This window comes from Castor canadensis, chromosome 15 (assembly GCF_047511655.1).
Source record: "Castor canadensis chromosome 15, mCasCan1.hap1v2, whole genome shotgun sequence".
NCBI lineage: Eukaryota > Metazoa > Chordata > Mammalia > Rodentia > Castoridae > Castor > Castor canadensis.
This window is the reverse complement of record NC_133400.1, coordinates 56,551,913-56,565,626: the sequence shown is the minus strand read 5'-3', so window position 1 is coordinate 56,565,626 and position 13,714 is coordinate 56,551,913.

Sequence of the window (13,714 nt, the reverse complement as noted above, 5' to 3'; positions counted from 1 at the left end):
CCATTTTTATTTCTTATTTGTTTATGTGCAGTCTTTTCCAGGGGAGTGGGATGCTGAATGCTAGCAGGTATTCTCTGCCCAGGGATGAACAGTTAGAGCCCAAGCAGACCACATATGGCAGGCAGCCTCCCTGGTGAGAGATCAGAAAATCTGGCTTCAGAGACAACCCTCTTCCAGAGGGAGGACCAGTCAGATCACAGGACAACGTTCAGGACCTGGGGTGCCTTACAGCACATCTCAAGGCTGAGCAAGAGGCACCCCATCTCTGTGTACTAGGGACAGTGATTTGGAGTGACTTCCATCTTAGATGTTTAGAAGCAGCCATGATGTGGAGGCCAACTGCTAGAGTCTAAGTCTCAGAAAATGTCTCCAGTAGCTGTGCAAATTTGAGCAGGTGGTTTTACTTCTCCTAGCTTTAGTGTCTTCATTTGTTGGCTTGGCAAGAAAGGCGATCCAACCATCTACTACAAGTGCCTGCAAAGTAATTTTAAATGAAAGCAACAATATATTATTTAGACCCTGTGTAAAATCCTCTGCATTCTTGTTTCTACCTTTGTCCTAAGAATCACGAAAATGCCACATTATCAGACAAGTAGAGTTTCTTCTTAATATTCTTTCGAACTTCTGTTACCCCTTCAGTGTTTTCCAAATCTTGGTGGTTGGCTGCCCCTGAGTTCTGCCTGTCCTTTCTTGTCATCACTTACCATTATCCAAAAATGAAAGGGAAGGGAAGGAAAGAACACTAATTGCATGAACATTCTTACAAAAGCAAAGGCAACTTTATAAAAAGAACCCACCTAGCATTACATCAGCTTACCAGATCCACTTACCATTCTCTCACATCCCTTCCGGTTTGTCCACAGCATCTGTGATTTTCAAATAGCTGTGATCAGAATAGATATACTATCTGGTTCTGCCAGTTTTATTTATTTAACATTGCTATAAATATTTCCTAAGTTGCTACCATCCTTCATAATTATCTCTGCTACTTGTTATAAACCATTCCATGGGGCAAAATGTATCATGATGAAAACATAATTTTCTTACTGTTGGATTCTTAGGTTCATTTAATAAATAATGTTTTAATGAATACCTTGTCTCTATAGCCTCTTTTTCCCATTATGAGTAAGAGGAAAAAGTGTTTACAATTTTTTCCTAAAAGTCAGGCAAGATTTTCCAAATTCCCTACAAGCTGAATATTTATCAGCTATTGCTGACCTATCTTTTCTTTATCTTGCTTGATTCTCATGGGATCTTCTGGTCAGAGAGGCAAGGACTTAGCTGCTGTTTCTAATCATGACTTTTTCCATCCACAAAGCTGTTTCTGTTCTCCAAAAAAGCCAGAAGAGTTATGTAGATGCCTCGCTAACACTCGTTCATTGTAGACAGCTCTGCAGAAGTGATCTTGGCCAAAGCAAGAAGAGGAATTCTGTATATCATGAAGGGCAAAGTCTCTGTGCAGATGGTCCCTCATCTGGTGGTGGGTGTACCTTCCCACCCTGGTTCTTCAATCCAGTGCAGAAGTGGTACAGAGAGCCACATCGAACAGAGTCCAACCAGGAAAGTGAGAACCACACTAAGCTTTTAAGCAGAGTAAATTTCATACAGTGGGTTGGTAACCATGATGACAGGAAATCCAAGTAGCTAAAAGGGATGGTGAAGTAATCAAGAGATCTGAAAGCAGCCCAAAGCATCTCACAGAAACTGTACCCGGGGGCCTGTCCCAGCAAAGCTGAAGTCAGGAGGAAGGGAGTGCAGCCCTGCTGGATATACCAGCCAGGATAGATAAGGGAGGAGAAATACCCTGGCTTTCCCCCTCCCACCTGCCTGTCACCCTCCCACCAGTGCCTCTTGCTGGCAGAACCAGGCTGGAAGCCAGGAACAAAAGTATCTGAGACACATAGTCTCCACCTCCTGCAAGGCAGGAAAGGGAAGAAAGAGGAAGGAGCACAAGGACAGACAGACAATTGGGGGTCAGTACAAAATCACATTGCTATATATTAATTCAGAATAGCATCAAAATCTGGAGCAAAAATCTACTGGAGGATCTAGTCAAGAAAGCAAAAGGGAGCTAAATGGTTTTGTTTTAGGGATCCACCCTTGAGGACTAGCTCAGTGGAAGAGTATCTCTGCCCACCATATGCAAAGCCCTGGATTCAATTTCCATATTAAAGTCCCCATATCAGCCATGCATATCTGCATTCTTAGTTGTGAAATGGTACTCCTGGCTGGATTGAGCCAAAAAGTCATTCATTAAAGGTTATTGGTAGGTCCCAGAATCTATGGGAGTGCAGAGAGCCTGCACTACTAGTTTCACAATGGGTAGAGTAGGTAGGCTTGCTGCAGAGGCAGGGCTAGGCCTCAGGAGTCACCTGGCACACACTGTACAGGACACCATGACAAGCCCTCTTTGTGTGTGCCGGGGAGCTGATGGTCACTGACCTCCCATAGAGTAGATTTGATGCCTTTCCTGCCCCTCCTAGTTTTCACTGAGCTGAGGTTTTCATAGTGCACTCACTGCACAGGTTGCAGCATCTGCCTGTGCCCCTGCTGCAGAAGAGGCTGGAAAAGAGTTCTAGCACTTACTGTCAATGTTGAAAGCCCAAGTTTACCAATGGAAAACTTCACCAGGTGCCAGGCAGCCACAAAGTGATAAATATTCAACTTTTGTTCACTCCTCATTGTCCCCAGGTGTTGCTGCACTTGTGACCTTGGATACAAACAAGTTAGTTGATGGCACCACTGACAAAAAATTCAATTCCAATGTCACTTGCCACATGAGAGTTGGTTCCATTCGTGCACTGGATGGAGGGGGTAAAGCTGCATCCCTCAGCCATGAGATAGCTTTGTCTTCTAATGGTGTCACACCAGAGAATAGTGGCTATCATCAAAACTCATAATTAGAAAGGAACTCGGAGGACATCCTGTCTCCTCCCCACCCAACACTACACCCTTCAAAGTCACCTCACAGCTCTACTTGTTAGAAAGATTCTCTTTCCTAACTGCTGTTTATGTGTGTTTCTGAAATAAGACTATCTTTCCAAAAAAATTAACAAAAGGATGTGTAAAATTCAACACTATCTAGAGGCAAGGGTTAGAAAGAGAAGGCCAGTTTCATCCCTGGAGAAGACCCTTTTGAGATCATTGTCTTCAGATTCTATCAGACAGCCCTCTCATTCATTTCCTTTGAGACTATGTTCTGGTCGAACAAGACTGAGCTAACTTTGTAACCACCATCAGCAGAGTGCCTCCTTTGTTGTCTTTTCTTGCATTAGGTTCTGGGAATAAAAAGATGAATAAGACACAATTCTTTTCTTTCCTCTCCCCCCCCCCACTTTTTTTCTTTTAAGACTGGGTCTTGTTATGTAGCCCAGGCTGGCCTTGAACTCAATCCTCTTGTCTCAGCCTCTCAAAGGACATGGTTCTTGCTCCCAGAAAAGGACAGTCTAGTAAGAAAGGCAAACATATAAATAGATAATGGGGGAGTGGCTAAGAACAACAAGAAAAGAGTGAAAAAATTGGGGGAGAGCCTGGAGGAGCAACCTGGGAAGGACCATAGAGAGCTTCAAAGACAGGTGCATTTGTGAATGATGAGAAGAAGCCAGGGGTGAGGTGTGGGTCTCAGACTCCTCTGGTGTGTTCTTAGGGATACAGCTGGACAAGCTGCAGCAGTGCAGGTATGCAGGAAAGAAGGCATCTGGTTAAGAGGTTATCTGGTGAAGGAGTAATAAAATTGGAGACTCAGAGCCTATATATGGGATGTTCTTATGAATAGGTATTTCTTCTTAGTATGATCTTCAGGGATTGTGGAAAGAGGCTCCTTGTTCATTTCTTCCACCCATTAAAAAACAAAAACAAGCCAGGAGCAGTGGCTCACACCTGTAATCCCAGCAACTCACAAGGCAGAGATCATGAGCTCAAGTCCAGCCCAGACAAAAAGTTCTTGGGACACCATTTCAACCAATAAAAGCTGAGTACAGTGGTGTATACCTGTTATCCCAGCTACCCAGAGAGTATATATAGGAAAATTACAGTCCAGGCCAGCCTGGGCATAAAGCAAGAGTATCTGAAAAATAACCAAAGCAAAAAGCACCATCAAGAACGCTTCTGTAGCATGGGTTGCCCATTTTTCCTGCAAAGGACCTTAGTGCATACATAGGTAGTTAGGCTTCAGTGGCCAACCATCTGGTTTCTGTGACATCTACTTAACTCTGTTATTTCAGTACAAATCAGCTAGAGACGATGTATTCGCTCAGGCTTCTGTAGCTACATTTCTACAACCATTCCTCAAACAACTGTGGATTGAAAATATTTTTAAAAATTGTATGTGTACTGAACATATGCAAACTTTTTTCTTGCCATTATTCCTCATGCAGTACATGTAACAACCAATCACATAACATTTCTGTGGGTGTGGTAAGTCACTAGAGACGATTTAAAGTATCCGGGAGGATTGCACAGGGAGCATGCAAATACCACCCCATTTGAGCACTCTTGGATTTTAATACACGAGGGGCTCCTAAAATCAATCTCCCCAAGGATAACAATTGTAAACAAGTGTAGCTGCATACACTTGTGAAGCTTTATTGACAAAAACAAGCAGTGGTCATGATTTGGTCACAGCACAGGTCAGTCCTTGCTCTGCTGGACCATATGTAAAACCATCTCTTGTCTTGGATCACCAGCTCCATTCAGAGTGCATGATTTAAGTTGGTGTGTGGAAGTAAGACTGGGAGGAAGACCAGAAGGCCACTCAGGAGGGAAAGTGAGGTTCCTTCCTGTTCTGGCTACCAGTCTTACCTGAAGAGTGCCAGTGGCCTCCCATCCTGCTGGCTCACCATGGCTCCATACTGACAGGCTGTGCCTCTGTCAGCTGCTGCAAGACACTGAGTTGTACTCTGTCCCTGGGGTGACTGTGATCATTTACATTTTGGTGAAAAGGACCTCCTGCTCCTTTGAGATGAAAGGCTGTATCTAAAACTGAGTCATGACCCCGCTTAACAGGAGCACCACTGAGTTTTTCCAAAAGTGGAATTAAGCCCCTTTGGCATCTGTGAAGGGCTGGCTGTAAAGACTCCTTAGCCATTTCAACAGCCCTAGTCCTTGCTGTTGATTCTGTGTGTGATAAATCTTTCTCCTCTGAGTCCAAAGGCAGTATTTGCATTTGCCAAAATACTAAGGAAGAGGATCCCTGGCTGGTCCAAACTGAGGCTGAATCATTGCTTTTTAAGTTGTTTGGGAGGTGAGGAACACACACACACACACACACACACACACACACACACACACACACATTTTCATCCTCCATAATAGCTATTCCCTTACCTTATAACTTCCTATGGATTCTCATGACACTACTTTTATTTGTCCACAAAATGTTTGATCTGGTCATGTGCTTTTGGTATTTGTCACTATTGGGCTCCTATTTTTGAAGAGGAAAGCTGTCAACAAATGTAACTTTCCTCCCTTCCAAGCCCAGGACTTCAAAGCCAAGCAGCCCCATTCAGCCCTGCACTTTTCAGACAATATTTCACAGAACATACCAACATGGCTTTTTTTTTTTTTTTTTTTTTAGAAAAGACTGTAAGTGCCTTATCTTATTCCGTTGGCATTTTCCATGGCTATTTAACCTCTTATTTAGGAGGAGTAGTTTTGGGACTCTTCGCATCTCCCTTAACTCTTCCATCAGATCTTCGAGCTCACTGGAGGTGGAGGGGATGCTTTTGCTTGCCAGCGTACCTCATTACCATCTCTCCTCCCGCCCAACTAGAAACCTTGTGGTTAAAATAACACACAGCCTCTATTCAGAGCTCAAACTTAGAGCTGCTATCGGAGGAGGCAGATTTTGGATTGAGAAAACTCTCAGCAGAAGCATCTGAGTTGCTTTTGAAAAATTCAATGCTTTAGACTTTTGGGAAGAATTCAGAGATCTCAGGTAAATATTTGTTTTCCCTTTTCTTCATTATTTTGTCGAAAATTTGATTAAGAAAATGGGGTCAGTAAACATTGGAAGAAGCCAACTGCTTTTCCTGGTGAACAGGGTTGTGTCTATGTCTCTGAAAGAAGAATAAAGAACTGAAACAAGAACAGCATGCAGACAGGAGCATTCTGTTTGTAGAGAAAGGGCTGGGTGTTTGAGGAATAGATCAGCCAGGGCAGAGCCACCTTATCGCATTTGGTGACATCCAGGTTATACAGAGGTGGCAAACAGCAACGGAGCTGGGCTTATTCTGGCTAGTGCAGTGGCTCTAGGGCTGCCCATGTGACCGGCTCACCCAGGAGCATTCTCAGCATTATGATGGAATCATTTATCCTCACTGAGTTAAACTAGACTGCTTCTCTTTTTCTTGTCACTTCTCTTCAACTGTATCTATCTCTATTTTACTTCAAATGTTTGGGAAATTTGCTGTTCTATCTTCTCTTTTTATACTTTTTAAGCTCATGCTTTTCTCCATTGATAGATCTTGAAAGATTTGCCTGAAAAAGATTATAAAATGTGTTAGCATTTTACATTAACCATTTACCAACATTTATTATTAACTATGGTCTTTTGAAAGAAAAGAACAGTTCATTGAGTGAGCCATTTATTTTAAAAGCTTGCCTCCTCTCTAGGTCTTTCTTGGACTGCAGGATTTTTAAAACTTTTGTAAACATTGGATGCCTATGAAACCTTTCAGTATAGCTCATTGTGGCTGAATCAGTAATTAATTGGCCAGTCTTAATCTCTCTTTTTCTTCCTGAGACATTATTATTTTTCTTTTAAGTCTTTCATTTGAAAAATATTTCATTCCAACTTGATGATAAAGTCAATCACTCAGTCAGTTGTCAGTCAAACATTTATTCAAGTGCATACTGTGTGCTCTCCATTGAAACAGTCACCAGAGTTGTGAGATACTGTTTCAAAGAACAGCAAAAACAATCTTGGCATTTATCATGAACCTTGATTCCCACCTACATCAGTAAATAATTGCCAAACATTGCCTGATTGTAAAACAGAGTACTAACTTTCAAGCTTCAGATTGTGGATGAGGATGAAGTGACCATATGGCTACCACTGCTGAGAGCTCCCAAGGCATCAGGTACCAAGATAAACACTTTACAATTATTTCATTTTATTCTCAACAGCCTTCATTTTATACATGCAGAATGGGAAAGGAGCTAAGTACCCAATGGCATCCTGCTGACAAGTGGTAGACTCAATGCTCTCAGCCTATTTGAGGCCATCACCCATACAAAGCCAGCATCAAAAGCTGTGCCTTTAAAGAAGTGGTGCTTGGGCTGGGACCAGAAGGGTCATCAGGCATCCAACTGGCCAGAAGGATCAGTGCTGCCAGTGAGGAATTGGGGTGTCTAGGGATAGTATGGCAGTGTGTGCCCTGTTGGGAAGCAGAAGGGAAGAGCTGTACCAAAATAGGCAGGGTGGGACGGGCCCAGGGAGCTTCCTTATGAGGACAGTAGTGTCAGATTTGATCAAACTGCTCAGAGCTATCTATGTGCCTGTGCCTGCTTCCCCTCTGCCTTTCTCCTTGCTCACTGTGACTTTTATGACCTCCTGCCTCAGGTCTCTGTCCAAATCCCACCTCATCTGCCAGGCTTTCCTTGACCCTCCTATTCTAAGAACACCCCATGACCTCCCTCTTTGTCTTCCTTTAAACACTATGGCAAGATACACATTGCACACAATTTACCATTTCACCATGTAAAGTTGAAAGTTCAGAGACATTCAGTACATTGAAAATGTGCTCCAGCACTGCAGTCTGGTTCTAGAACATTTTCATCACCCCCAAGGAAACCCTCTACCTATCCATTGCTCTTTCCTCCTGCCCTGGAAACCATAAGTCTGCATCCTCGCTCTGTTGATTTTCCTACTTTGAATGGAATCATACATTATGTGGCCTTTTGTGTCTGGCAGATTTCACTTACATCCATGATATAGCATGTGTCAGTACCTCCTTTGCATTCTATGGCTGAATGATACTTCAGCCAATGGATATTTGGTTTATCCATCCATCGGTTTATGGTCATTTTGGTTTACCCTTTTACTATTGTGGATAGTGCTACTACAAACATTGGTGTGCAAGTTTTTACTTGACCACATATTTTCAATTCTTTTGGGCATATACGTAGGAGTGATATTGGTAGATCACATGGTAATTCTATGTTTATCTTCTTGAGGTATGGCCAGTTTTCCCCAACAGCTGCACCATTTTACATTCCCACCATCAATGTAGGTGGGTTCAAGTTCTCCACACCCTAGTTGCCAACACTTATTTTCTATTTTTTTAAATAGAGCATCTTAGTGGGTGGGAAGTGGCGTCTCACTGTGGGTTTGAATTGCATTTCCCTGTGACTAACAGCATTGAGCATCTTCTCATGTGTCTGTTGACCAAGCGTCCCATTCACGTTTTATTCCTTTTCACTTTATTTTTTCCTTATACAGTTTTAATGACTTCTCACTCCATGTCATGTTGCATCTTTATTTAAATGAATAACTTCATCTCTCTTCTCCTAGAATGACATAAGCACCACAGGGACAGGGACACTGCTCTGCTCATTCTTGTATCTCAGTACTTAGGCAGTGTTCGGCATTGCAAGGTCTCAATACGTATATGTAGAATCACTGGAGAGCAAATTATAGTTATCTCCAAGACCTGGACCTAGGACCCCCCCATACTCCAGAGGTACCCTGGGTGGGGGTGCCAGCATTATGAGGGGAAGAGCCACCTCTGCTCTATCCATTAGTTGGTTCATAAGTCAGCTGGTCCATCAGTCATTTGGTCCATACCCATTCTCCAGCCCCCACCCTCACTGAGGCTGCTTAGGCAAATGGGTTACAACTCTTCTACCATCCACCCAGCATTTGGATGGTAAGGGGAGAGGTTGGAGCAGTGAAGTGCTTATTTAGATAATCATGGAGGTAAGAAGCAGAACCAAGACAGTATCAAGTTATGGAGTGAGAGGAACGGATAAGAGGGAGATGGTATATCAGCAACCAACAAGATTAGGAGAACAGCTGGAGTATCATTCAAGGACAACTTCAAGTTTTGAGGGTGCAGGTTGGGAAAATGGTGGTACTATTAAATAGAAGGGAAGTTAGGAGTGGGGGACAGGGAAGGCTTGTGTTACATTTGAGAAGACAATGAGGAACGTGAGTTCACACACCAGAGTGTGGCGCAGGTGCAGGCCTGTAGCACAGTTTAAAGGGGCATTAGACCTTGAGAAGATAAGAGTGGAGATCTGGGTTTGAAAGTCAGGAAGTGAAGCATTATGGGGACTGGTGAAATTCAGAGAATGGGCAAGGTTTCTGAAAAAGAGAGACAAACAGTGAGAGAGTGGGGAAGGGGGGCGGGACAGAGAGAGAGAGAAGAACCTTCTTTCTGTGCTTTGCTCCTGCAATTTCTTAAAAACAGCCCCACTCCTGCTACCTGCAGTCCGTAGCCCTGAGTGAACGGTAGTTGATGAACAAAGTACAGATGAGCGTTTGAGAGTGTGTAACAATGCTCCCGACACAGCCAGCCTTGGAAGCCTACCGTGGCTTCTTGTCCCATGAAATGAAGTTCTGTCCTTCAGTCAGTACTTTCTCTCACTCTGTGGCACCTTAGGGGAGAATGACCTCAGTGAACACAGATGTGACATCTGTCAAGACGGGCCTGGAGGGAGGCAGCTGAGGAGAGAACATGCTAGGGTCCAGGCAGGCGGTGGAAAGCATCTCCTTTGCTCTCTCATGTCTTTTCAGCAGGGCACCTTGGACCAACTTGTTCAAGCTCTGCTTCATTGGGATTCAGGACAAAAAAGTCTAACTCTCAAAACATCATTGTGGAGCTTGCTTATGCTTATGAGAGCTACAGTTTTCACGCTGAGTGTATGAAGAAGGCTTTTTTCCTTCAGTGGGAATTCTCCCTTCCAATGGTAGTTTAGGCTGAAATGTGAGATTATGGAGATGTTTGTTGCTTAGATTGGTGAATGTTGACTTCAGGATAAGAACGTAGTGACTGAAATAACCTCCCACAGACTTAGAGAAACCACAGTAAGAGAAGGACTATTGTTACCACATCCTTCTGACTGTGGTCTCCAACAGGGTGCTGCTCATGTGTGAGGGGTTGACTATGGGATATCTTTTCCTTATAGGTTTCTTTTTTGGGTCCTCAATACTGTCCCAGGATGGGAGCCTCTGTCTTTGATAAGATGCCCATCTCCATTGCAAAACAGTGTTCCCCGATCAGGAGGATGCATGGATGCCCCACACGTCTCCAATTCTGAACCAGAATAGAAAGACATCTTGTGAGAGCCAAGTGTACCCTACTTTCACTCCATGACAGCCACCCCTGACACGCTGCCACTCTTGTCATAGAACAGAGCTCTTGACATGTTTTTGGAACATAACCTGCTGACTAAGGTGTCCCAGGCAGACAAAGGGCATTTCAGGATAAAGGTGCATATTTCATTAAATGGTATGGTAAGAAAATTAAAATAAAAAGTTCTCAATAAGTTGTCCTTCAGACAATTTGAAAACAAATACAAATTTTGTCTTCATTCTGGAATGAAAGTGGCTTGAAGACTGACTTTGTCAGATATGTGTTGTGTTTTTTCTTCTTTCTTTCATTTTTTTTTTTTTTTGGCAGCACTAAGGTTTAAACTCAGGGCCTTTTGCTTGCTAGGTTGGTGCTGTACCACTTTAGCCATGCCCCCAACCTCTTTTGTTCTGATTATTTTGCAGACAGGGTCTCAACTTTTTTGCCAAGGCAAGTCTGGACCACTGTCCTCCCAATGTCAGCCTTCCACATAGCTAGGATAACAGGTGTGTACCACTGTACTCAGATAATAATTGAGATGGGGTCTCATGAACTTTTTGTGGGGCTTTGATCCTCCTGATCAAGCCTGCCAAGTAGCTAAGATTATAATCATGAGCCAGCAGTGCCTGGCTTTCTTCCTTTCTTTCCTTCTTTCTTCTTCTCTTTTCTTTTTCTTTCTTCCTTCCTTCCTTCCTTTCTTTCTTTCTATTAGATATTACAATTTTATGTCTACTAAGAATTTACAAAAATAACATGCAAGAATTCAAAGTATAATGCAAGGCATATTAGTTAAACATAAAGGGCTAATGTATTATATTTTGAAATGATAATGCCAGCATTATATGCCATGCATACAATAAAATATTATTTTTCTTTTTAAAAATGTAAATTAAATTTAATTCTGAACTGATTCATAAAAACATAAAATTGTACATATCATGGGGTGAGATGATGCATTTTCTAATTTCATTCAATCACTAATTAATTTTATGCTTCTTCATCTAACACACACTTGTGGAAGACACTGAAAACCCATTGGTTGTTCCCTTGGGAGGAACACACGACCCTGTCCTTACTCTCTAGTTTTAATATTAAGAATCAAGACTGCCACGGAGGCAGTGAGCGGCCACAGAGAGAAGGGCATAGAAACAGGTACTGTGAAGGGTGGGCAGTAGGGCCCTTGGCACAGCATTTGAGCTGGAGGCTCCTCCTTAGCATGCTCAGCCAGGAGGACAAGAACTGAGAAGTCTAGACATTAATACTTTGCAAGGCATGTAGTATGAAGAGCTCAGTGATCATCTAAGTTAACGTTTTGTGCCACTACAGGCTTCCCAGTGACAGTGTTCTGCAGGGTGTGTGCCTGCCTCTTTCTGCCACCCCTTCTCTATGGAAAGCAGCTCTTCAAGGTGACAGGTGATGCGTAAGGCATCCTCTACAGTAATGGCTCTATTGTTCTGGAGTGTGGTGGAGCAGAAACACTGGTTGAGAATGGGTGAGAGAGAAGTCAGTGGTGTGCTTCTTTCTAGATGGAGCCCCCCAAAGTAAATGCCTAGAAGGGTTAGTGCAGTCAGATTAATGCTGGGCCTGAGCCAATTTCGAGTGTAGGACGTCAAATCTCCAGTTTGGATCTGACACATAAATTGTAAAATCAGCCTTTGATAGTTTGCACGTATCAAGTGCAACAATGCCAATTAATGTCAATGTTAATCTACCATGACAGATGAAAAACTAAGACAACCATTCATTGGCCTTGGACTTTGAAAAGGTTTATGTGAATTATTTTATAATAGCCTTGCTTTCCTAATTCTTAATTTTCTTAAATCAATATTAAAATTATATTGTACTGTTTCAGCACATTAAAAACTGAACATGAGGATTTGGACTATAAAATAGGCAGAGGAGCCCCTTGGGAGTTAAATGTCACAGTCGCAGGGCTGGTGACACACAACGAAGCTCTGCTTTTGTCTTCTCATCACCCTTTTCAATCCCAGTTATAATAGGGATGTCAAAAAATTATTTCCACCTCTCTCCGTGTATACCGCTTTCAAAAAAAAGTCATGGCCAATTAGATTCAGCCATCCAGGGTAATACAGAACCTCAGTTGTGGGGTGTATTTAAGAATAAAATTGGCCTGGCGCTCATCCAGTTTTCTTCTTTCTAGCATGTAACTTCACCTCCCAGATCGTTAGTGTCCTGATGTATAAAATAAAAACCCAGAGCTCCTAGCCTACAGGACAATCTCATGAGCTAATATAGCACATTCAACCAACGTTAACTATTATTATGCCAGGTAACCTGCTAATAACAGAACCGAGCTGCCATTTTTCAGCTAACCAGCAGTCTGCCTCTCTGCTCTCTCATGTGGCATAAGTCATAAAGCACAGTTCTAATGAAATTGCTCTTTGGTTTAAAAGCCTGTGGCTGAATCAAGTTCAAATCCTGTATGTGACAGGTAAAGCCTCCTATGAGGTCATTTGCCTCTTCTTCCCACCTGCAACTTTCTTGGGTCCTTGGGAGTCCTGCAAGCCAGCAGCCAAGGAGTCACTTCCCTTTTCCTGAGTGAGCCATATACCACCAGGTCTCTGTATTAGCTTTGCAGTTTCCTCCTTCCTAATGCCCTTCTTTCCACCATGGCCTCTTGACTAGTTCTAGTCACAACTGGAGTTGGTTTCTTTGTGTGGTTCCTAGGATGAGTTCTTTGTGTCTTTCTTGTAGCACTGATGGTTTTCATCTGGAATCATGACTTCTGTTACATTGCAAACTCCTTTGAGGTTGAAGCTAGATCTTGTTCATTGTTGGGTTTCCCATAGTGCTCTGCAAGCTATTTTGCACATAAGCAAATAGCAGCAAAGATTGGGTGAAGTGATTTGAAAAGCTGACTCGCTAAATGTGTATTGTTGGTTGGTTATTATGGAAACAATAGAGAAGGGGTTTGTTTGGGAGCAAAAGAACTGGACATGTATGCACGTGTGTGTGTGTGTGTGTGTGTGTGTGTGTAGATTCTCACCTATAAAATACACATGTAACCTTTGAAGTCTCTTCCAGCTTTTAGTGTGTGAATCTGAGTTATTGGCTTTTAACTGCTTACAACATACTTTTAAATGTTATAGAAAAAAAAAACCAGACTTGTTGGATCATATGGCAGCTCTACTTTTAAATATTTTAATACCAAGGACATAGAAAGAATCCAAATATTCATACACAGATGAACAGGTAAAGAAAAGGTGGTATATTCACATAATGGAATAAAAAAGAAGGAAATCCTGTTCAATGCAACAGCATGGAAGAATCTATAGGACATTATGGTAAGTGTGCAATAAACCAGTCACAGAAGGTGACATGATTCCATTTATATGAGGTTTCAAAAATAGCTAAACTCACAGGAACAGAGAGTGGAATGGTGGCTGCAGGGGTGATGGGGA